This window comes from Lissotriton helveticus, chromosome 3_1 (genome assembly GCF_964261635.1).
Source record: "Lissotriton helveticus chromosome 3_1, aLisHel1.1, whole genome shotgun sequence".
Taxonomy (NCBI): domain Eukaryota; kingdom Metazoa; phylum Chordata; class Amphibia; order Caudata; family Salamandridae; genus Lissotriton; species Lissotriton helveticus.
The window spans coordinates 1,047,813,385-1,047,839,486 of NC_136061.1; the positions used below are offsets into that span (position 1 = coordinate 1,047,813,385).

At 49.9% G+C, this 26,102-nt stretch overlaps 1 protein-coding gene across 1 annotated transcript in view; it reads left to right on the forward strand.

Annotated features, from left to right (window-relative positions):
* CFAP210 (cilia and flagella associated protein 210) overlaps nucleotides 1-26,102 on the forward strand; it is a 212,544-nt gene that overhangs the window by 15,211 nt on the left and 171,231 nt on the right. The gene's annotated exons all lie outside the window — the stretch shown is intronic.

Below are 26,102 nucleotides of genomic sequence, written 5' to 3' on the forward strand. Positions count from 1 at the left end.
ACTAATGATTGACCAGCACTTTCGACAAGGGCTGATGAACCTAACTCTGAGTGTTTGAGGGGGGGAGATGTCCTGGGTATCCTTTCAAATGTTGCCGAAAGTTCGGAAGACCAATTTCATCAATTTGAGGAGGGCTGTATTGTTTATAGAGGAGAGCCAGATATACCAGCTTTGGTACCCACCCCCCTGTCTTCCAATGAAGTTATCAGTGTAGGCGCAAGCTCTGGGTCAATTACCCAGGCTGGGTCAATGTGTCTGCTAATGGAAGGTCTGGTTACAGATGCATTGGGGCATGTAGAATCCTCTCCTCAGTCTAATGAACCCTACCCAATTGCTGTAACAAAAATGTGTGATCAAGCATGTGAAAAGGGCACCACCATGGGATGTTGGAACGTCGCAGGAATTGACTCTTGTATATGTATTCCTGATTGGGCTGATTTCATTCGACAAGGGGATGTCTGGTCGTTTCAGGAGACCTGGGCGACCCAATCAGTTTATTTTCCAGGCTTCCTGAACTTTAACAAACTAGCAGTTAGAGGCCAAAGAGGTAGGGCCATGGGTGGTCTCATTATTTGGGTTCGCCAGGTTGCAGGTGTTTCTGTTAAGGAAATCTCTATTGACTGCCCCGACATATTGATACTTAGTATGAAAACAAATAGTGGGCTGAACATACTGCTGATCAATGTATATGCAAGAGGTATTGCGGGTGGCAGAGTGTCGACCACCCTCTCTTGCTTGGATGATTTCCTGGGTTCCACTCAATTAACTGGTCATGTGGTTGTTATGGGTGACTTCAATACCTGTTTTGAACCCTTAGGTAATGAGGATGGGTTATTAACCGAGGCAGAGGATCTGACCTGGGGGATTCCTCAACTCGAGCTACCCCCGATCACTAAGTGGTCTCAAGCAGCCACATTTATTAAAGGTCTCTGCCTAAACTGGGGGCTGCGTGCCCTAAACGGACGCGTAAGCTCTGACAGGATGGGTAACTACACTTTTTTCAATGGCATACATAGCAGTCGCATTGATTATATCCTAGTTGACATTAAAATGTGGCAATTAGTTCTGGACATGATAGTGAAGCCACGACCAGAAAGCAACCATGAACCACTCATAGCGGAATTGAAGGACTATAGCTTTGTAGGGCCGATTGTACGTCAGCCTAATCCTGTACAAGAGGCCGTGGTACTAACAAATGATATGAGGAGGGTGCGCTGGCCAAAGGTTTCTGTAGACGTGGAAGCACGTGTAAAGATCAGAACCCTGGTATCAAACTCCTTAATGGAAATTGATAAGTGTGAAAACCAGGAAATGACGATCTCAAAAATCACAGACATTCACGCTAGCTTGTTTCTATCCCTAAAAACTCTGTTTGTTAAATTTGTTGTTAACAAGGGTAGGGGGAAGGTTAAGAAACCCGCAAACTGGTTCAACGAAGCTTGTCGAGAGTCCCATTCGTCTTTGTTTAAGGCCTTAAAATTAAAGAACCCAGCCCTAATTAAAACTAGTAGGAAGGCGTATAACGTAGCTAAACGTCGGGCTAAAGCTGCATGGGACGACGAGCGCTGGAGCTTATTAGCCGAGGCCTGTGGCTCCAGGAACCTACAACAGTTCTGGCACCTCCTTAGGTGGGGTCAGTCTCAGGACGACCGCCCAAGTCCCGCATCCATTGAACAACAGAAATGGGTGTCTTACTTTGAGGAACAATTTAGCTGTCATGGCATTACGCAAGATTCCATTAGTTGGCCAATAACTACTGATACACTTGTGTTCTCGGCCAAGGAAGTGGAATCAGTCTTGAATGCCATCCCCAGGGGCAAAGCGCCCGGTCCGGACTGTATCCCAGCGGACCTATTCCAACAAGATCAAGATTTATGGGTACCGTACCTAGTGCACTTGGTAAATGCGCTGGTTATGGGCGCCAGGGTTCCTGACTCTTGGGCAGGCGCCGAAATACTTCCTATCTTTAAGAAGGGTGATCGGTCGGTTCCTTCGAACTACCGGCCGATCAGTCTAATTGACGCAGTCCAGAAGATCATAACCCGTCTTGTCCTGTCAAGGGTCCAGGCTTGGATAGAGGAATATAACATTCTTACTCCTCTCCAAGCTGGGTTCAGACCCCATGTGAGTACCCTGGATCAGGCGTTTCGTTTCATGCTCCTGTATTGGAAGTTGGTCACCCTGGGCAAAGGCAACCTATATGCGGCCTTCGTGGACCTTCGGTCTGCGTTCGACCTTGTCCCGAGGGCCGGGCTTTGGAATTGCCTATTAGATATGGGCATGCCTCCCATCTTGGTGCGTCTTATAGCGAACCTTCACGCACAGACATTTGCATTTGTGCGATGGGGTAAACCGGGTGAGGTGACAGAGAATTTTCCAGTGGCCAAAGGTGTCAGGCAAGGTTGTGTTTTGGCACCCACCTTGTTTTCTCTATATATTAATAGAGTTACCAAGTACTATGACAACTTTCCCACGGATGCCCCAAGTTTGGCTGGCATGAGAATCCCCCTGCTCATGTTCGCTGACGATACTCTCCTGATTTCACGAACCAGACAGGGTCTGCAGAACGCACTGTCAAGGTTCGAGAGTTTCTGCAGCGATCATGAGCTGGAGGTGAACGTCTCCAAAACCAAATTTATGGTTTTAAGGGGGCGTAAACAAATAAATGCCAGGGTTTCCATGGGGGATACCCCCCTGGAACAAACAAAGCATTTCACCTACCTGGGTGTCACTTTCAGCGACACCTTGAGTTGGACCCACCAGATTGAGCTCATGACCATGAAACATCAACAGCTGGGCGGAGCTCTGATTAAAGAACATAAAGGGTCATTTACGAGGCCAATGTCTCCGCTTATTAAGATCTATGGTGGTAAGGTTCTTTCAGCAATCCTGTATGGTGCGGAACTATGGGGCGGTAGTAATTTGGATCCACTAAAACATGCCCAAAACAAGTTTCTAAGATTGTCCACAGGTCTGCCACAGTCTACTCCAATAACCCCCCTTCTTTACGACCTAGGGTGTCACTCGGTGGTGGACCAAGCAAGACTCCGTCCTCTAACATTCTGGCGCCGTCTGTGGACAACGCCAGAACTCCATCATTATGCAGAAGCATGCTTGGAGGTTAAGAACAGCTCTGGTGCCTCAAATATTGGATGGTTTAGAGACCTTAAGACTAATTTATTAGCTTTGGGTTATGGCGATCTGTGGTCCTCGCCTGAGTCAGCCAATTTCCCCTCCAAAAAGGATCTTAAAAAATGTTATTGGGATAGGGTGACCCACAATATGTATTTGGAAACGAACTCGAGCAGTCTCACTGGACTGTTCATTGTACATAAGGACACACCCAAGTTAGAGGGGTACTGGGACACTATAACTAAACCCTTGGACCGCAAACTATTTTTCCAATTTAGATGCGGTTCACTTCCCATAGGGGAGTTCACTATAAAATGGGGATCAGAAAGGTCGGGTTTTTGTCCTAATTGCCAAGGTATTGGGGAAAGCCTGAACCATTTTTTGTATGTGTGCCCTTTATACTCTGCCCCCAGAGCCAAATGGCTAATACCAGTATGTAGGCAGTTAGGAACCAGATTGGCTGTGGAAGCAATTAGATTGCTAAAAACCAACCTGGATCCCCTTATTGTTGTGGGGGTTGCTAAATTCCTCGGGTGGGCCTGGGTGCTTAGAAGCAGGTTCATCAAAAATAACCAAATGGTGACTGCTTAGTTTCCAGTAACCAGTTGATGTATGGTTGTACACGAGTCCCTATGTAAAGTTTTGTATATTTGTACAAGAAGCTGATTAGCTTGTCAATGATTTAATACTTGTTTTAACTGTTTTATATGTACATTGTATTTTATGTCTTTTATGATGAACTAATCGAATAAAGACTTCTTGAACTTGTAATATAACAATGGTTTTGGACCTCAGTTGTAGTTGCAAAGCACACACTTCACTGCTCAGCTTGGAACACCTTAACAATACTATGGAAAAAGAAGAAATCTTTCACCTCAGGCAGCTTAGGTCAATTAACACCTATTTATTTCTGATTCAAGCAGCCTTTACATCCCCAGATTAACCAGTCCCCACATTTACATTTCTTTGAAGCAGCCCGGCACCCTGGCTGCCCCTCCCTCTGAATCACTGCACGGTAGACGCCCTCCCTTCTGCCTGAGCTGAGCCATCTCAACTGCTGATCATTTGTCCTTTGGCCCCAAGGCTAAAATTATGGACAAATGCCGTCCGTGGAAACTTCCTTCACGGACAACGGACACAGCGGTAAATTTACGGACTATCCGTGAAAATTATGATGGTTGGTCACCCTAATTGGCGAGGTTATGTGTCGGAAGAGTGAGTGACCACATGGCCGAATTGTTCAGTTGCCGAGTGCATGGATAAGTGAATGAAAGGTAGTGACCGCATGGATGAGTGAATATGTACAAGGATGGTTGGGGGGAAAGGGGGGTGCAGGGCTCCTTGTGGTGCCAAGGGCAGTGGAATCAATTGTATTGCAGCATTTATAAAGCGCTTACTACCTTTGTGTGGGGCGCTAAAACATCTGCTACGAGGATAGCAAGCTACACTATGTAAGGTGTGTGGTTGGAACGATGTTGTCATTGTTTTGATCCTATTTTTTTTGTAAATATTTTTTTATTGCAGCAAGAGCATATAATCAAACAGCATGTTCCATCGTCTCTCCTTGGTTCGCCTGAGGTGTGTCGCCCCTCCCCCCAGTATTACACAGCCATTCAGCTCACAACCCAGAGGTCGAGCGGCAATAACACGTTGGGAAGAAAAATTTAACAGGGGCGTTCAGGACATGCCCGTAGCCACCAATCGGAGGAGGAATAACATGGCCGCTTTTGGTCCTAACCTTCTCTACTCCCTGTCCCAAAGCCAGGTGAACCAAGAGCCTCTTGTCACCCAACCTGAACAAACCCCCTCCCCTCTCCCACAACACCCTCAACCCCAACTACCCCTCCACCCTCGCCCAGGACCACCCCTAATAGCCCTCCCACCCCTAGCCAGACCCCCCTCCCCCCCAGGCGTGCCAGAGTATCGTCCAATCAGAATCTTAGTCCCAATCACAGGACCAGATCCGGAACTTAGTACCAGGAGTTATCAGCTATCATTCGTAAGTCCTCACAGTGGAACTCAAAGGTAGGGAAGCAGCAAATCAGGTCTAGACCGTCCCCCCGTCGGAAGGGCGCTCCGCCGGAGCCGGACTATGTCCCGGGGAGTCCTCCTCCTCCATGTCCACGAGAGTGAGTCCCAGGACCATCCCCTCCCACGCCCTGGCCCTCTCCAGTGCTGTGTCGTTGCCTGCCCTGAGCGCGGCTCGCAGGCGAACCTCACCCTCACATCTAGCCCACTTATGCAGTTCAGACCTCCAGCGCCCTATCACAGGGCCCCGGGACGCCTTCCATTGGGACGTGATGGCTCGCTTCGCCAGGAGAAGCCCCAAGTCCAGAAACTTGCTAGTGACTTTATTTTTTGAAGTGTGTGGGAACCAGTGTAGTATGCAATGCGCCATGGTGAGTTGCAGGTCCCTTTCCGTCACCTCCCTCAGAACCTCCACTACTTCCTCCCAAAAGGGCCCCAGCTCGGGACACGACCAGAACATATGTTGGAAGTCGGCAGGATCTGCCGGGCAACGTGGGCAGGATGCCGGGTGGGCCGGGAAGTATGTATGCAATTTATCAGGGGTCAGGTAGGCCCTATGCAGGACATAAAAGTGCACCAGCTGGAACCTTGCGTTGCGTGTGCTATTTCGGGCCCCCTCCAGTATTCCCTTCCATGCCTCCTCGGGGATCTCAATCGCCAAATCAGCCTCCCATTTCGCCTTCAAGGCCAGCAGTGGAGCGACAGATTCCGAGACCATGCGACGAGACAGGCACGCGACAGCCTTGACCGTCCCTGTCATCATCACGATGTACTGGCAGCCCAGAGACAATGGTGGCTCCGACATGCCCGTTCTCCAGTGTCTGCGGATCGCCGCCGTTAGGGCCGCATGAAGGAGGAAGTCCCCGCCTGCCAACCCAAAGCGGTCCTGGAGGAGATCAAAGGGTAACATCGCCCCGTTTTCGTACAGGTCACCCATGGATGACAGCCCCTGCTGGTCCCATCCTTCTAGCCCGTGCCACGAGCCCCCATGCGGAAGTGCCCCGCAGAGCCCAAGAGGGATCTCAGGTGCGTACGGAATCGCAATACCACACCTCCGGCGATATCTGTTCCAACATTTCCGGGCCGTCGCAAACTCCTGTGTGAGGTGGAAATCCCCCATCGGTAGACCCAGTACGATCCGCGACAGCACCTGGACTGGACCCGCCGGTTCTCCCGATCCGTCTGTCCCTCTCCTGGCCCGTGCTACCCATTGCGTCAGCCACTGCAGCTGTGCCGCCAAGTAGTAGAGCTCGTAGTCCGGCAGTGCCAGCCCGCCATCCGCTCTAGGGCGGAGAAGTGTGGCGTGAGCCACCCTGCGCCTGCCTGCCCCCCACAAAAAGCCGATGACCATCGATCGCAGTTGCCGAAAGTAGCTCGCCGGGATCCAGATCGGGAGGGTCCCGAAGAAGTAGAGCAAGCGTGGTAAGGTCACCATCTTGAGCAGCGCCACCCTCCCCATGAGTGATAGCGGGAGCGTGCCCCAAAAGTCGAAGTTCCCTTTAGCATGCCTGATCGCCGACCCGATATTCCCCTCAAGGATATCGGCCCTGTCGTGGAAGATCGTGGTGCCAAGGTATCGTAGGCCTCTCTCCACCCAAGTCACGCCCTCCGTTTCCTGCGGGCACTCTCCCCGCGGGCGGGTCGGAAATAGGTGGGATTTCGCCCAGTTCACACGAAGACCGGAGACACTGCTCAGCGACTGCAGGAGAGTCTTAGCACCACGCAGAGAGTTCGCCGAGTCCGCCAGGAACATCAGCAGATCATCTGCGTATAACGCTATGTGGTGTACTTGGCCATAGACGTCCAGTCCCTGATACGCCCGGCCCAGCCGGGCTCGTGCTGCAAGGGGTTCGACAGCCAAGGCAAATAGTAAGGGGGAAAGAGGGCATCCCTGACGGGTGCCCCTGCCCACCCTGCACATCTCAGAGATAACCCTCCCTGACCTGACTCTCGCCGTTGCTTCTTGGTAGAGCAGTCTCGTCCAACCTACGAAGCCTTCCCCAAGGCCCAACGCTCGTAATACATGGAATAAGTAAGGCCATTCCAAGCTGTCAAACGCCTTCTCCATATCGACAGCGAACACCACCGCCTCGTCACCATCATAAGTGTCGGCCTCCAGTATATGTAAGAGTCGCCGCACATTAAGCGCCGTATTGCGGGCCGGGATGAAACCCGACTGGTCCGCATGCACCAGTTTGGACATGTGAGGGAGCAAACGCGCCGCCAAGATCTTGCTCAGGATCTTGTAATCCAGGTTAAGCATGGACAGTGGGCGGTATGCCGATCTGTCCCATGGTTCCTTGCCCGGCTTCAGAAGGGGGACAATCAACGCCTCCCTCGTGGTCTCGGGTAGACAGCCCAATCGCCTCGACTCATTGTACAGCCACGTCAGTCGGGGCGCAAGGAGGTCCACGTAGGTGAGATAGAATTCCGCAGGGAATCCATCCGTGCCCGGCGTCTTATTCCTTGCCATACTCTTAATGGCAACCCGTACCTCTCTTTCCACGATCTTGTCCCCGATCCGTTTCGCATCCTCCTCACGTAGGACCGGCAGGTCCAGATCCTCCATAAAGGTCTGGAACTCCACCAACGAAGGGAGGACCCTGCTGCGGTATAGTTCAGTATAGTAGTCGTAGAACAACGCGTTGATCCCCTGCTGATCGAATCTCGCCGCTCCCGTGTGGTCTCGGAGCTCAAGGATGACCGAGCCCCGGCGGGCCGGGTTGGCCAGCCAGGCCAGGAGGGCCCCCGATTTGTCGCGTTCCGAGTGCGCTCGTGTGAGGTAGGCTTTGTAGTCAAAGCACCGGAGGCGCTCCACCGACGCCGCCACCGCCTCTCGCGCCCCCAGCAGGTCTCCGTGAGTGTCCGGCCGCTCAGGTCTTTCCCTCTCCAGCCTCCGCAGGGTCTCGTCCTCCTTCCCAATTTCGTCCAGAAGCGTTTTCCGCACTCCCGACGCCGTTGCTATGCATTGGCCTCGCAACACCGATTTGAACGCGTCCCATTCCGTTACAGCTGAACCCGCCGTGCCCGCATTCACCTGAAAATAGCCCTCTATGCCTGACGCAATTGTGGTCCGGAAGAGCTGATCATCCAGCGCCTCAGGACGTAGTTTCCAAGCCGGGATCCTCGGGCGAAACTGCGACCAGCGCAGCCGCACGAGGAGGGGGTTATGGTCCGAGATCGAGCGTGTGAGATACTCACTGTGGTTCACTTCCGCGTGCACGTCCTGGGAGCTCAGGAAGGCGTCAATGCGGACGTGTAGCTCGTGAATGCCGGAGAAGAATGAGTAGTCCCTGTCTAGTGGGTGGTTAGCCCTCCAAGAGTCAACCAGACCCCACTGTCGTTGCCAGGCGGAGCGCGCAAGTGCAAGTCTACCAGCTGGTGCAATCTGTAGGGGGGGGTGGGACCTGTCCAGGGTAACATCGGCCACGCTGTTAAAATCGCCGCCCAGGAGCAAGGGCTCCATTAAGAACTGAGCCAGTTTGTGGGACAAAAGGGAGAGGAAAGCAGGTTGGTCTACATTCGGGGCGTACAAACAACCCAGGTTAAGGTCCCTCCCGTCCAGCTTGCCCCGCACCATTACGTATCTCCCTTCCGGGTCAATTACCTGTTGCGTGCACAGGAAGGGTACCCCCGCCCGTACCCAAATGGCCACCCCCCGAGCATAGGCAGAGTAGCTAGTGTGAAAGACCTGTCCCCTCCAACGCCGCTGCAGAGCCCTCCCCTCCTTATCCAGCAGATGTGTTTCTTGAAGGAAGGCGATGTGAATGCCCCGCCTGACCAGATAGGAGTGAATTTTATGACGCCTATGCATCGAGTGCATCCCTCTGACGTTCCATGTGAGACATTTGTAGCCTAAGTCGGATCCCATGGCAGAGACCACCATATCTCCATCCCCCTCTCAGCCACCCCTCCAGCACGCCTAGGCCCCCCCCTTGTCCCCCCCCCAACTTGTACTAGCAACCTACCCCAACTCCCACTCCCCCGGACAGATAACCAACATGGAAACCCCATCCAAACACAGTTAGCACAAAAGCGTATCATTACAAAATAGGGTTGGAGTGGCGGCAATGCCGGCTCCAGACAGGCCCGAAGTCCCCCGCCCCCGCCCCACTACCCCCAGCAACCAACAGGAGATGTCCCCCGACTCTCCCCGTCCCCAAGGTCTCAGTAAGAAGTCCCAGTGGGCAGCCGCACCCCACAGCATAGCGTCCTGAAGCGGCCCTCCTCCGCCCACATATCCCGGTACCTTACTCATGTGATCGATGTCCCGCGAACCATCTCAGTCCAGGATACCATCCGCAGTCTGGGGAGTCACAACCGGCAGGTCTGTCTCGGACAACTCATGCCCACTGCTGGAGCCAGGGCTGGGAGCACTGGCCTTCGACTGCTCCGAAGCACTACTGGAAGGGCTGGCGTCCCCCTGGCTAATGGTCGCCACTGCCTGCACCGCCTTGGCGCGTTCCTGTTGCCAGTCCGATGGGGAGCCAGGTCGTCCCGCCGGCGGCGTCTCCGACGCGTGTCTCCTGGGGGGGGTCCTCGTAGCGCGGTCCTCTGCCGACGCCCCTCTTGAATCCAGCCAGCTCCAAGCCTCCTGTGGTGTCAGGAAAAAGTGGGTGCGCTCTCCTGCGACCACCCGCAGCCGCGCCGGGAACATCATAGCGTAGGGCAGCTGTAGCGACCTCAGTTTCCTCTTGACCGCCAGGAAGGAGGCCCGCTGCTTTTGCACCTCTCTGGTGAAGTCCGGAAAGATCATGATCCGACTGTTGTCGATGCTCAGGTCCGGGATGTCTCTCACTCTCCGCAGGATATGGTCTCTGTCCCTGAAGTGCAGAAGACGCAGTACGATCGGTCGCGGAGGCGCCCCCGGTTTGGGAGGAGGCGCAGGGACTCTATGAGCCCGTTCAATGGCAAAGAACGACGAAAGTCCCTCCGGGGCCACCTCTGAGCGTAGCCAGCCCTCCAGGTAGGTGACCGCGTCTCGCCCCTCGGCTTTTTCGAGGACCCCCACAAGGCGAAGATTATTGCGCCGAGAGCGCCCTTCACTGTCCTCAGCTCGGAGCTCCAGCACTCGTACCTTCTGCGCCATTTCCGCCAGGGTCGTCTTTAGCTCCGCCACGTCTCCTGGCAAACTTTTCAGGGTACCCTCGGTCGTCGCTACCCGCTCCTTCAGCTTTTTGTGGTCGTCCCTTAGCAGAGACAGGTCCGACCCAATGGTGTCCATGCGTTTCTCAAGGGCCTCCCGCGACGCCACTATCGCCTGCATTATGTCCCCCAGGGAGGGGTCCCGCGGGCGGGATGGACTCCCGGCCCCCGCCCCCGGCGGGACTTCGTCCTCTGGGTGCCCCGGGTCGTCCAGCTTCAGTGCCTCGAAGCCCTTCTTCCTGCTGCCGCGTGTCATCCTGGCGGGCAGTTAGCGTCGCGTGCCTCTTCCAGACCCTGGTCCGCCCCACGACCTTCGCCCACTCCAATCTCTGGGCCCTCGCCCCGTGGGGACCAGTCCGTGCAGTAACCCAAGTGCTGGGGCTCGCTCCACCAGGGTTGTGGGGCACAATAGTCCCGGGTCAGGGCTCCTGACGAGGTTCCCGCGTCGAGATTGCTCAGGCCGGATGTGCACCTACGGGCCCCAGTGCTAATTGGGCGCACTGGTCTCGGGCGCCCCCGAGCAGGTAGACGCTCTCTCCCGCCAATGCGTCGCAGGGGCGGGCAGCCAGCCTCTCACCCCCTGCACTCTTTTCTGTCGACACTCTTGAGCTGCACACCCCCCCCGCGGTGTGGGTCCCTCAGGAGTCCTCTCAGTAGGGCGGACCAGGTGCTCTGCGCCGACCCCGAGTCCCTCACGGACCCAGAGACTCCGCAGTCAGTTCTTCAAGCCGGTCTTCGTGTCCCGGCCGGCGCCATCTTAGGGTCAGGCAGTGAGGTCGTCCTCTGCCCCGCAGCTCCGTGCGCGAGGATGTCCGCCAGCTCTCCTCACCTCCGTTTGCGTTCCGGAGGCAACTTCGGTAGACCCCAGCCACCACAGCATTAGGGGAGCTCTCCCCCGCCTCGTAGGCTCCGGCGCCAGGCACGTCGTTACAGGACGGCGGCCGCCATCTTAGGCGCTCCCATCGCCGGGTGCCGTGCCCACCGCTCTGAGTGTGGCAGGGGTAGTTGCAGAGGCCCCCAGACCCCCAAAGTCTCACTGCGCGTTCCTGATGCTCTCTTGAGCACTCGTGGGGGGACGGAGCGCGAGTCGGGGCTCAGGATATGTGGCGGTGTGAGGCGGGCACGGAGGAGCTCCGGAGTCCCGCTTCCACCTACATCGGCGCCTAAACCACGCCCCCCCGTCATTGTTTTGATCCTATGTGGAAAATGTTTCCATGTCCCCCATGATCAGGAGCATCGTCTCACTTAAATTACCCCCAAAGATGAAAAATAAAATGGGAATTCATTACCATTTTATTTTTTATCCTCCTGTCCTGAACTGAACGTTGGGACAGAGGTGGAGCTGCTGGTGAATGACAGCAACAGGGAGGAGGGTGGGCTGTTAGTGCACTTTTCAAATAGCACATGTCCCTTTGGCCGACCGTCTTGAGACGGCCAGCCAGACATGCGCAATTTGAAACATCTAACCCAGCTGTTTTAAGACACTTGGGTTAGAGTAAGTGCAGGCCTCCAGGGCACTGGGGAGCGCTGAAGGGGGCTGCTCCCTCCAATTTAGGCACTGCTCTCACAGCATGAGAGCAGCTCCAGGATTGGTGCCCGCTCTGCAGCATCCAGTTACTTTGAAGAGGTCCGGAGCAGAGGACGTGCACTTCGGTTCAAGTAAGTTTTTTTTTTTTATTAATATTTCCCCCTCCGTAGATGCCAGTTGCCGTTGCCCATGATAACCACTGAGGTGTTGTTATCATGTTAAGGGACACAGCGCGTAGCAGTGTGGTGGATGATGATGTGTGAGAAGACAGACGCAAACGGTTACGGTTTTCAGCATGCTGCTAGCTTTGCACAGCTCTGCAGGTCCTTTTATGATAATTCTTATGTTATAGTATGCTTAGCTGGTTACTACACTGTATTGTCTAGTCTGACAACCCTTATGGTTGTGGTCCTGAGCTGACATGGCTGGAGGGAGATAGAAGTGGAGAGATCTGTTGCGATGGGTACTTTTATTATCATCCTATATCTGAGTGTCTTTGTGAGATTTAAAGAACCAGTCAGATTCTACCAATATTTGGGACCTGCCATGATGGGTATATTGAAGTCCTCAAAATTGTCCAGTAATGTGTGGCAGATCTCTTCAGTTATTCATTCCATGCCCGTTCATTTGGTGATGTTTGGTTTTTTGGTTGTACAGTGCTGGTGATGGACAACCCTCATAGCAGATGTATATTATGTGCAACTAAGATGTATTTAGGTTATAATTTGCTGTTTACCTCTGCTTGTTATGTTCTTAATATTATTGTGGGCCATAACTGATATATATGGAAGTACATAACTATATCATTCCATGGCAAACAATAGGTCAGCCCTTCTTAGCTTACCTGCATGCAAAAGAAGTTTTCTGTTTGAGTCATTTTAAACTTCTGGGTGGTAAGCTGATGATTGCTCTTGAGGGTGCAACTGTTTTTGGGCTCTGTTTCCAGGATGTGGGTGATGTAGGTAACTACAAATTAGCCATGTATTCTGCTGTCTTCAGAAGTGTATATGCTCCTAGGTGCTGCTAATTTTGTCTGGTAGTGAGTTCCAGAGCTTAACAGCTGGTACTGACAAAGCATTGCCTCTTACAGATCTTTTTTGGTAAGGCGGTATGTTTTTTAGTGGTGCAAGCCTTTTTCCTTGGGGAGCTCTGTGAACAATGCAGAGTGCCTTGAAAATGTCCCTTCAAGCTATAGGTAGCCAGTGGAGTGACTGCAGGGCTGGAGCTATGCATTGTCTTGAGTGAAGGTGGAGAAGAAACCTTGCAGCAGAATTTTGGATGAGTGGTACTTTGGTATTATATATGCTGGCGCACCAAGGTATAGGCTGTTGACATAGTCATACTTGTAGATTACGACTGTGAGGATGGCTTGCAGTTCAAGTTGGTATGCAGGGCTTAGGGAAGATGTGACCAGCCGCAGCCTGTCCATTGGTGCTGAGAGGCCATTCCCCCCACCTTTTGCCCCTCACAAACACTCTCTGTCAGGCTAAACAAAGGTCAGTGTGACAGACACCGTTCATTTTCAGGTCAGGCAGCCAGTAACCAGACATGCGCTTAATGTGCAGGCTCCTGAGCTGAAATTTGCTGGGCCGAGGAAGTGGCAGCTCCTGTGGGCGTGACCTGCTCAGCAAAGGTCTCTAAGGCCCTCCCTCAGTGACGAGGGGTAGCGTCACTGATTGCCTCGTAGCTGGGCACTTCAGTTTTAAGGCCTGAAGCACCCAGGTTCGAGTGACAATCAGTGACACTTCATCACAGAGTGGGGTGGTGTTAGCAGTCTCACTGACCCCATCCCACTCTGTGATGACGTTGGGACTGCAGCCTTCCCTCATTGGCTGACCTTAGTTCAGCCAGAGAGGGAAGTCAGCTGTGCCGAGCCTCGTGGGACCTCCAAGGCAAAGCTGCAGGTAAGTGTGTGTTTTTTAGGTTTCGCTGAACCAACGCGCATGCGTTGTTCTGCGAGAGTATCGTAGGCAAAACAGCTCTTGAAACCAGCGAGGATTGTCCCCAATGCATGTGAGCGCGCGCTTGAGCTCACTTCTTAATCACACCCCATATGGTGTTCCCTCCCACTCGCTCGCACATCAAAGGCTGCTGCTCCCCCGCCAATGCGCTCCCGCCTTTGACACTTCAAAGGAATGCATTTCCCAGCCGCTTTTCATTTCATTTCGCAGCCGCTTTTTGTACTTGGGCTCCCCTGCCACACTTCTCTGTTTAGAGAGAGGTGTTAAGTGACTTACGAAAGCCGTGCCATTAGAAACCCCAAACCTACCACCCGCCTGCCCCTCCTCTTTGCCACAGCCTCATGCCCCTTGGATGCCCCTCCAGCTCACAGATGAAGACCTCTGCTCCACAGGCACATTCCATTGGGTCGGGCAGATGACCGGATTACTTGCTGCCCCAGTGCAGGGACGTGTGTGGCCCCGTGGCCACAGGCTTGGCTACTGTTGTGTTCCCTCAGCCTGTCATCCTTGTGTGATCTAGGAAGCACGTTCAAATTATCTTGGTAACAATCTGATATTTCGGACAGCGCCCAGTTCAAACAAGCGCCTAGAGTTCATTCTGTTTGCATTGCTGGTAACTGAGCACCTCTCATCACCACAACCGATTTTTTTTTACAGGTTCCTAGAGGCCTTTCAGATTCCCAATCATTCAGTCCTTCTGCCTGGTAAACACGTCTCTACCTATCACCTACACACAATTCACCCCTGCCCGTAGCGGACATTCAGTTACAGGGCTAATTAATCGGTGCCTCTCGTAGCTCGTGTTTCACACGATCGCTAAGAGGCCTTACGATATGCAGTGCTAATAATTCGGTACTTCATACTCTTACCATACTAGTGCCTACGGCGGGTTGAGACTGCACTGCTAATAAATCAGCCCTTCTCACCAGCACCCTGTTCATACAGGCGCCTAGAGGCCATTCACTATGCAGCGCTAATAGTTACTTCTCAGCTTCACACAATTATCATAAACGCGCCTACAGTACCACGAGACTGTGGTGCTAATACATCAGCACATCTCACCAGAACCGTGTTCATGCAAGCGCCTAGAGGCCATTCCATATGCAGCGTTATCAGCAAAACAAGCTGAAGGACCTCTAGGCGCTTGCTTGAGCTGGGTGCTGTGAGAAGCGCTGAGTTATTGACACTGCAACCTGAACGGCCACTAGGAGCTTGTGTTAAATGGACGATGTTGAGAGGTGCTGTATTATTAACACTGCAAACCTCTAGGCACTTGCATGAACTGGGTATTATGAAAAGTTGCGTTCTGCAAACTGAAGTCTTCCACCGATTGGAAACTCTATCCACTGGGGTGCAGAGCACCTGCTCAGGGGAGGATTAATGTTAAAACTCCTCCCCCATCCGTTCATTGGTTTCGTTGCTGGGGATTTAAGGCTTCTGTGACACGACAAGAGCCATAAATAAATAAATACATAATTAATAAATGAACTACCCTCTCTTGGTGGTCATTTTTTCCTGCTTGAATGAACGTGCGTTGAAAAGGAGAATTGATATAAAATATGGCCACAGGGCCCAATTCAAATAAAAAGTCTTAAATCTCGATTTAATAGACTAACACCTCCAAAAATGGAAAGTAACAATATTTATTGAGTGCCAGACCGTATCCTTCAAATGTGTAGGTGTGCGCGTAGGTTACATATAAAACGACGCTTTTTTCCTTTCTCATTACCATCCAAAGCCAATATTTCCTTCCACTCCATAACTTTCTAAACAACGCGGGGATTTCAGACGAACTTTTCACCGTTCAGCACTTTTTACACCTGGATCAGCCCAGCATAAATTTAAAAATATGTGAAACCGAGGGAAAGAAATTGAAAAAGTTCATGCACATTGTGGGTGTTTACACGGCCCGCTTTCATGACTCTATCCTGTGCACGCCTGCGCCGCCACACCTTGGCATGGTTTAGTGCACGAAAATGCGCACACTCTGCAAAGCCTCCATTTGTAACTGACGAAGTCCCACATAAAACCCTCACATACCCTCACCCCCCCTCACCCCCTCAACCCCACACACCCCACACCCCCTCACCCACCCCCTCACCCCCTCACCCTTACCCTCACCCTCACACACCCTCACCCTCTCTCACCCTCTCGCCCTCACACACACTCTCACCCCCTCTCACCCTCACACCCCCTCTCAACCTCACACCCCTCTCACCCTCACAACCCCCTCACCCTCACACCCCCTCACCCTCACAACCCCTCATCCTCACCCTCACACCCCCTCACCCTCACACCCCCTTGCCCTCGCATCCCCTCACACCCCTTACCCTCACACACCCTCACTCACCCTCACACCCCCTCTCACCCCCTCACCCTCACCCACCCTCTTACCCTCTCACCCTCACACACCCTCTCACCCTCATACACCCTCTCACCCTCACACACCATCTCACCCTCACACACCCTCTCACCCCTTCACCCTCACACCCCATCACCCTCACACCCCTCATCCTCACCCACACACCCCTTCACCCTCACACCCCCTCGCCCTCACATTCCCTCACCCCCTTACCCTCACACACCCTCACTCACCCTCACACCCCCTCTCACCCCCTCACCCACCCTCTCACCCTCATTTACCCTCTCACCCGCACACACCCTCTTACCCTAACACACCCTCTCACCCTCACACACCCTCTCACCCCCTCACCCTCACAACCCCTCACCCTCACACCCCTCATCCTCACCCTCACACCCCCTCACCCTCACATCCCCTCACCCTCCCTCACACCCTCACACACCCTCACCCTCACACCCCCTCACCCTCACACCCCACACACCCACAACCCTCACCCTCACACACCCCCTCACCTCACCCACCCTCACACCCCCTCACCCTCACACACCCTCACACAGCCTCACCTCCCTCACTCACCCTTACAACCCTCACTCACCCTCACCCCTCACACCCCACACACCCTCACCCTCATCATCACTCAGCACCACCCCAGCATCACTTAGCACCACCCCAGTATCACTCAGCACCACCCCAGTATCACTCAGCACCACCACAGCACCACTCAGCACCACCAATTATCACTCAGCACCACCACAGTATCACTCAGCACCACCACATCACCACTCAGCACCACCACAGCATCACTCAGCACCACCACAGCATCACTCAGCACCACCACAGCACCACTCAGCGCCACCACATTATCACTCAGCAACACCACATTATCACTCAGCACCACCACAGCACCACTCAGCACCACCTCAGCACCACCACAGCATCACTGAGCACCACCACAGCACCACTCAGCACCAGCACAGCATCACTCAGCACCACCACACCACCACTCAGCACCACCCCAGCATCACTCAGCACCACCACGCACCACCACAGCATCACTCAGCACCACCACAGCACCACTCAGCACCACCACAGCACCACTCAGCACCACCACAGCATCACTCAGCACCACCACAGCATCACTCAGCACCACCACAGCATCACTCAGCACCACCACAGCATCACCCAGCACCACCACAGCACAACTCAGCACCACCACAGCACCACTCAGCACCACCACAGCACCACTCAGCACCACCACAGCACCACTCAGCACCACCACAGCACCACGCAGCACCACCACAGCACCACTCAGCACCACCAACGCATCACTCAGCACCACCACAGCACCACTCAGCACCACCACAGCACCACGCAGCACCACCACAGCACCACTCAGCACCACCACAGCATCACTCAGCACCACCACATTATCACTCAGCACCACTAAGCACCACCACTGCATCACTCAGCACCACCACAGCATCACTCAGCACCACCACAGCACCACTCAGCACCACCACAGCACCACTCAGCACCACCACAGCACCACTCAGCACCACCCCATTATCACTCAGCACCACCACATTATCACTCAGCACCACCACAGCACCACTCAGCACCACCACATTATCACTCAGCACCACCACATTATCACTCAGCACCACCACAGCACCACTCAGCACCACCACAGCACCACTCAGCACCACCACAGCACCACTCAGCGCCACCACAGCATCACTCAGCACCACCACAGCACCACCACAGCACCACCACAGCACCACTCAGCACCACTCAGCACCACCACAGCACCACCACAGCACCACCACAGCACCACCACTGCATCACTCAGCGCCACCCCAGCACCACTCAGCATCACCATATCATCACTCAGCGCTACCCCAGCATCACTCAGCACCACCACATTATCAATCAGCACCACCACATTATCAGTCAGCACCACCACAGCACCACTCAGCACCACCACAGCATCACTCAGCACCACCACAGCATCATTCAGCACCACCACAGCATCACTCAGCACCACCACAGCACCACTCAGCACAACCACAGCACCACTCAGCACAACCACAGCACCACTCAGCACCACCACAGCACCACTCAGCACCACCACAGCATCACTCAGCACCACCACAGCATCACTCAGCACCACCACAGCACCACTCAGCACCCCCACAGCATCACTCAGCGCCACCACAACATCACTCCGCGCCATCACAGCATCAGTCTGTGCAACCATTCAACAACAACTGGTTCAATTATGTTCTCTCAATGTTTCAAGCTTCATTACAAATGTCACAAAAAGATGTTAATATTTCACTTCTGTTCTTAAATTTTCATCACAATAAAATACACTGAACATTATCTTCACAAAAGTTATTTACAAAAGTTTAAGCTATTGCCATTATAAATTACAATCACTTTTAGTTAAGTATTAATTATTTAAAAAAATTAAAAGCCGTTGTTATTTGTAATATCAATACATCTAAGTCACGTAAATACAAAATATGTTGCATTACAAATGCTATAGGTGTCACATTTGCGAAAGTTATAACTATTGGCATTGTAAATGACAAAGCTATTAATTTAGCTATTTTCAAAACCAACACATAAATAAAAAAATTGTCATTTACAAGACCAATAGCTCAAACTTTCACAATGCGAGACCTATTGCATTGCAAATGCTTGTTTTAAATTAATGTTTGGTGGGTGTGTGAATGTATTAATGTTTGGTAAGGAGTGTTGTGAACGGATGTCATTGTGTGTGTTTGTGTGTGTGCGCATGTGAATGCATGCCTGTGAGTGTATATGTGTATGTGTGCATGTGTGCCCGTCCTAAAATTACTCGCAGCCACTGGATGTGACATAGTATTTTCATTGTGTAGAAGGCACTCTGTGATGTTTTTGACATGCAGGATCAAGGATGTGTCTGAATCCATAGTTACGTCTATGTTTCTTACTTCTCTTGATGTTGTTGGCGGGGTTTCATGTTCCTTAGGCCATACAGCAGTAGGCTGGTACTTTTACCATTGTCCGTAGGTCATAATGTCTGTCTTAGTGATATTTAGCTTTAGATGGTTATTGCTCATCCATGTGTTTACGACATGGAGGCAGTCATCAAGTTGTAAATTGTAGAGGTCTTCAGGGCTATCAATTTTCAAAATGATGTGGTCGTCATCTTCATAGTTGTAAAAGGTGAGGCTGTATGATTTAATTGAATTTTGTAAGGGTGTTAAGGTAGATATTGAATAATAGAGGGGATATGAGAAATGCTACAGTAGTGTATGTGAGGAGGTGATGCGAAAGGTGGCAGGTAGACCACATTTTGTTTGTTTGTGCGATAATAAGTAATCGCATTCGAGAAAGTGGAGTCTTTGTAGTTGCATGTGGTGGTGACAGTGCCCAATGCAGATGATACAGACAGAAGAAAAAAGGCAACTACTCCGCTCTTGTTTACTGTGAGATTTAGATCATCCCATAAGGATTTTATGGCTGACTCTGCACCTCTGCCTGGTCTGCGACTGGACTGTTGGTCTGACATTATGCCATAATGTTCTGTAAAGTTAAAGAGTTGAGATAACACTGCTCTCTCAAAACATTTTCCTGACAATGGCCATTTGATTGGCCTTGTAGTTTACAGGGTCCGATGGGTCGAGGTTTTTCTTTCTGAGAAGAGATCTAATGTGGGAGATTTTCAGCTCAGTTGGGAATGAACCTAGTTCTAGGGACTTGTTAAGTAGGCAACTGTTTACCTCCTCTGCACAGGTTGAGCGAAGCATATCTTTAAAGATTTTTTGCGGTGTTGGGTTTGAAGGTAATACTGATGGTCTGACTTGCAATGATAAGGTAGAGGACATCTTTTTGTGACAAGGTATTGAAATTATACATTGATGGATGATTATTGTTGTCTCATTCTATGGTGTTTAGGTCATGTGTAGTTCTGGTGTTGTCTGCGTTTTCCATAAGATAATTTTCATGGCATTGTGAGGTAGGTCAAATGCACTGTGTGGGGACAAGGGACGTGTATGGGGCTAGGGCTGTAAAGGATGTACATTATCTTTAGATGTTGTGAAATTACAAATATAATTACTAACCAAATTAAATATATAACATTTTCACATGGAGCCTTGATGGTTTGAAGTACATTATGTCCTTTGTCCCCTACAGTATACAAGCCATGTTCAGGGAGACTTAAGTCATTAAAATCAAAAACTTTGAAAAGATCAGCTGTAAACTGGTGCAAATATTCAAAGCATAACTAAGAAATAATTCATAGAAATCACTTGTTTTATTCATTTGAAAGCTGGCCTTGCCACTCTGCTTGGTCATTTTGCAAGATAATAATACATTTTACCGAGAGCCATACCATCGAAAATAGCAAAGTGGGGACTTGGCTCAATGGCCCCTGGTACTGACATCTGCTGTGTTCTAGCTCTGTCGCAGAGAAATAAATGTGCATTGACACATCCCTCCAGCTTGGGCATTTCATGATGCATTTGTCACTTTTATTTTTTAACTTTTATTTATTGCATTTTCCATTATTATCTCTGGCACACCTTTTCTGTAGATGGTCATGTTACAGAGTAGGCGTTTGCTTGTCAGGGTTGTGCAATTTCAGAATTGTCAAATCGTAAACAGAACCGTTCTTAATAATCAACATAAAATTAGGCGTGTTATTACCTCTGTACGCCATCCGTCTGCATAAGCAGTGTCAGTGTTGCTGAGACCCATGGTACAGCATCTTGAGCACCCCATGTTTTTTAGGCCATCTGGCGAATTGCCGTATAATGGATAAATTGTCTAACTCCTACCTGAAAGAAGCCTTGTGCCTTGTCCCATGTGGGCATGCGTCCGTCAACATACAAGTCACTCTTGTTAGTGCTGCCTTCCAGTTTCCAAATGTTCATATTCAGGTCTCTGTCTAAACACTGAAACCCAGAGAGGTACCATAGCCGTGCTGCTCGAGAATATGCCTAGGGACAACCCCTGCGTGCGCAAAACATATCTCAGGCTCGCAGTGACTGACTCAGAATCTTTACTTCTCGCATTTGGGTGCCTCTCTTTCTGCCTGTATGAGTTCTGACTGTATTCCTGAACTGCTTGGTCGGGTCTTGTCTATACCATTATCTGCTCCATATCAGCCTGCCATGAATTGGAATAGCGAGGCCTGATAGTATGCTACCAGATCAGGGATCCGAAGTCTGCTCTGTTCATATGTGCATTGCAGTGTCTATTTTAACCCTGCTCCATTTTTTCCTATGTCAGGCCAATCAGTACCAATTTGACTTTCATGAGTATGTCACGAGGGATTGGGAGCATGCTACATTAAATTAAGTGTTAGCATCTGGGGAGCAGCAGTATTTTTGCTTTGGCTATTCTGCCCATCATGGATAGGGGGAGGGATATTCAATAATCCAATCTACTTTTGTATGTCTATTAAGAGTTTGTCTGGATTTAATGCTGTCCACCGGTCCCGGTCGTCCGTTACTTGAATCCCTAGGTATCTTTAAAAGATGATTCCCAAGATATGTCCAGTTCAGAGAGTTGATCTCTTGTTGTGCTGCGCAAACCTCCCAAGTGGTATTTCACAGATTTCTGATGATTGATTCTGAGGCCTTACTGCCGACCATACTCGTCTAAATTCCCAAGTCATATGTGCATGATAGCTCGTAGATGTCTTATTGCTGTATTTGATGGATTTTATTGTACTGGCTGGATATTTGTATTGCAATGGTTTTAATTAACTATGCAAATGAACTTGTTAAACGTAAAACATGTCCAACTTACATTTCAAATGGCTCCCTCCAGCACACTCACAAAGGCACCTGCCACTTGTTGTTTGCCATCCCAGACTTCTTGGAGTCTTGGCTAGGAAAGGTAAAAACTTCCAGAAATAGATATGGGGTAACCAGGATGTCACCAGGAATAAATATTGAATGTCTTGAACAACCTCTTCAGTACACCCCTAGACTTGTGGAGGACATCAAAAAGACTGCATTGGACTCCATCTAACTGCACTGCTGCTTGAGGCCTGGCTTGCACCTCACAGTATTGCCCTGCTGCTACCAGAGGACTGCACTGCTGCTTGAGGTTTGCCTTGCTCACCAGAGGACTGCCCTGCTGCTTCAGGCCTACCTTAATGCTTGAAAGCAAAACCACCAGAGTGTCTCCAATAACTAGTTGGCTGGCCTTTTGTGTGAGCTACTGGGACATAGCAAGCTCCAGAGACCTTAAACCTCGTACCTGGCCATTGCAGGAATGAGACCTGACCACCCCAAGTGATGCCTCTCCAGTTCTGGACTCTTGGTGGTAATGCTGAAGGTGCTGCACCTGAGTCACCCTAAAAGTTGGGAAATTAAACATTTTTCACCAAAAAGTGACCTGGGAACCAACAGAAGACTGGGGCCTACTTGCTCATCGAGACGGCCAAGGGGCATTACCTGTCACCCTGACTCCCCGGTAGCTCCTGCTATGTTTTTCTCCACAGCAGCAAATCCTGTTCAGCTGGACGTCTCACCGAAGGTATTCATCCTTGTGGAGTCCCCATCGGCTACAGCCTGCAGCTTTGTCCCACTGGAGAATTTCAACTTCTACAAAAGTGACAAAGTTCGTAGGTAGAAACCTTCACCATGACTCCGTCTAGTGGCTCCTCTGTAACAACGCCCCCTCCTCTGACACCGCCGGCTGACTTGTTCCGCTGAACTTTACCTTCTCAGTAAACAGACACCAGGCCCAATCCATTGCGGTCAGCCATAACTTTTGACTTTGACCCGGTCCTGCGCGACCTGCTACACGCAGCTTGATGCATTGAACTTCTAAGTGGTACTTTTCACCTAAAAAGTTCAAAATCCATAACTTTAGGGACACCAACACCATGTCTTCCACAGGAGTGAATCTCACTTTGCGACCTACCTCATTATTATTCATGATTGCAACCCACTCGAATCAAAATTGTGTAAATCAACCTATTAGTATGTAGGTCTGTTAGTTAAATTATTTCTGGTTGCACACATTCTGGTCGCACGTTGCGACCAGGTTTTTCCACACAATAATTAGTACGTGTGGCCCCCATACTTGAAACAGCTCTCAAAATATAGTGGCTATGGTAATTCCAGTTTAAAACTTGCAGCCATAGACCATAACGGACATATTTGAAAGCTTTCGCAACAGAATTAGGGAAATAAATGGCAGAAACAATACTTCCACCAGTCAATTCCAGATGTCTTTGTTGGCAACAAAAGACTGCCAGAAACATCAGAAACATTTCTGAACATTATCATATTACAGAAACACCATCTGGTAATTTCCATAAATGTGATGCTTTGCAGTGGAAAATATTCCTGCAACCTGATTACCATGGTTGCTTTCCACTCGAGTATAATGCTTTTTTCTGAATGACCGATTAAGTCAAATGTTTTATTCATTTTATTTATTTACTGAATACTTGTATGCGCTGAACAAATGACATTCAATTAGAATGGCGCTGCAAATGATAATTGTTGGTGATCACGCATCATTGTAGCCGGAGGGTCAGGTATGAGGAAAAGAACAGAATTTAGTGGGGTGTCTTTAAGGAAATTTAGAAATGAGTCAGAGAAGAGCATACGGAAAGTAGAAGAGAGTTTCAGAATTTAGAAGTAAGAAGATAGAATGATTTTAAATAGGAAAGAGTTTCAGACAGAAACTCTTCTTCATAAGCATGAGCAGGAATGGCAATGTGTAATGAGGAACAGTAGCGAGATGATTAAAGATAAGAGTTAGAATTAGAGTTTTGATACATAAAAATTTCGCATAGGGTGTAAAATTAATAATGGCAAGAGGTGTGCTAAATGAAAGATGTTGGAGTCACAAATGACATGGATGTATGACGTTACAACGCATACTTTTACCACGCATACCTTTACAACGCGGTTTTTACCACGCATACCTTTACAACGCATAGCGCTTAGAGGTGCTGGATAGTGGTAAGTATAATTTTCTATTCCAACTCCAGTCCCCGTGGACACTAGGGAAGGTGTTGGATAGAAAATTAAACTTATTCCCTATCCTAGAGCGCCCCCCAGCGCAATGCGTTGTAATGGTTTGCGTTGTAATACCAGCGTTGTAATGGTATTGCGTGGTAAAAAATGCATGGTTAAGTTTGTATACCAAATGACATATATGATGGGTTAAAGAAAGGAGAGTGAAATGAAGGACCAAAGAAGATTGAGGAAAGCAGTGGGAGGAAATGGGGGAAGCTGATGCAAGACAGAGAAAGTGCAGTGGGTGGAAGAACATCCAAGAGTTTATAGATAAGAGGCAGAGTTTTAATGTTAGAGGTGAAAGATTAAAAGGAGATAACAAGCTAGGAGATGTTTTGTAAAACATGTTATTAGACTTTTGAAATACATAAACAATTGACATGGTGATAGGCCCTTAATTTGCGACAAGGAACAATGGGGGAAATAGTTGGGTAATGATTATCCACCCAGCCCGTAATGACCCTTCTGAGGTGGAAAAGCTGGGAGATACTGACATAGAAATGATATGAAAGATTAAACTATTAAATAATGGAAGAAAGAGGAGAGGTATAGATGGGGGGAAAAGGAGGAAGCTGAAGAGAAATTGTTTTGGTAGCCTGTAAAGATGTGGAAAGGAGGAAGGGTAGGAGCTCCCCAAAGAGACTGAATGAATATGATTAGAAAGATATGAGAAAAACTATGACAAACCCATGCTGGCAAAGCAGAGAGAGGACTAGGTAGTATGTAGAATGTGTTGATCTTATGGCTCAAAAGCAGTAGACCGGTTAAGAAGAGGAGAGCTTGATATAGTGGGCTCAGTGAAGGTGGTTAGTGACAGTAAGAATGGCAATTTCAATAGAGTGGATGGGAAGAAAACCAGACTATAAATGCTTGAAACGTGGGTTGGAATAAAGGAAAGTTCCCAGTTTATGATGTACAGTGTATTACAAGAGTTTTGGGAGAAAAAGGAAGTAAAGACATGAGTCGAAAATTAAAGGACACAGAAGAATGGAGGGTAGGATGTTTTTTAAGTAGAATAACCGCATGCCTGAAGGAGTGAGGGTAAGTCCAGAAATGATGAAAATATTGGACAGAGCTGTAAGAAAGGGAAGGAGAAGAAGATAGTGTTTGGGAATAAAAGGTGAGTGATATATATCAGATGGAACTGTGGTTGGTATAGATGATTTAAGAAAGAAAAGGAGTTTGGAGTTACAGGTGGGAGGGAAAAAGAGAAAGAAAGGCAAAGAAAGAATTTAGCTTGAAAGTGCAAAAGTTGGTGAAATCAGACACTGAACAAAATGAGCAGGATAATAGGTGAGCGAGTCAAGAGTTCAAAAAGATGGTTGAAAGTAGAGTTGTGAACATGGAGGAACATGGGGGAAAGGGAAGTAAAAAGTGTTTGTAAATAGAATGCTTGGTGGACAGCATAGTGGAGTTACAGAAAGAAAGTAAGGAAGGGCTAATTTCGGACCACCATTGCTCAGCCTTACCTACTGATGCATGGTGGGAGCAGAGAGGTTGATGCATTTGTAGGAAAGGCTAACGGGAGGGGTTAGTAGAATGGCAACAGAAAATTGATGATGTGAATGACCGAAAGGTGCTGTCAAAATCTGCATGGTTCCAAATGAAAAGGGGAAGGAAAGATGAGAGTGGTTGGAGGATAGGAGTTGGAAAGTTGAGACAGGTAATCATTAAGGAGACAAAAGATTAGAACATGTGAGGAACCGGAGGTGTGTGACGATGTGGTGGAACTTTGGGACTAATGATAGGTGTCCAGAATAGAAAGGTATGGAGTCAGCATGTGCGGACAGAAGGTGAAGATTAAAGTCCCTGAAAATAAAAAGTGCAGAACAGACAGAAGGAAGTGATCAAGTAGGGTGTCCAAATGATTGCAGAAGGAGGACATGTGTCAAGATAATTAAATAGGA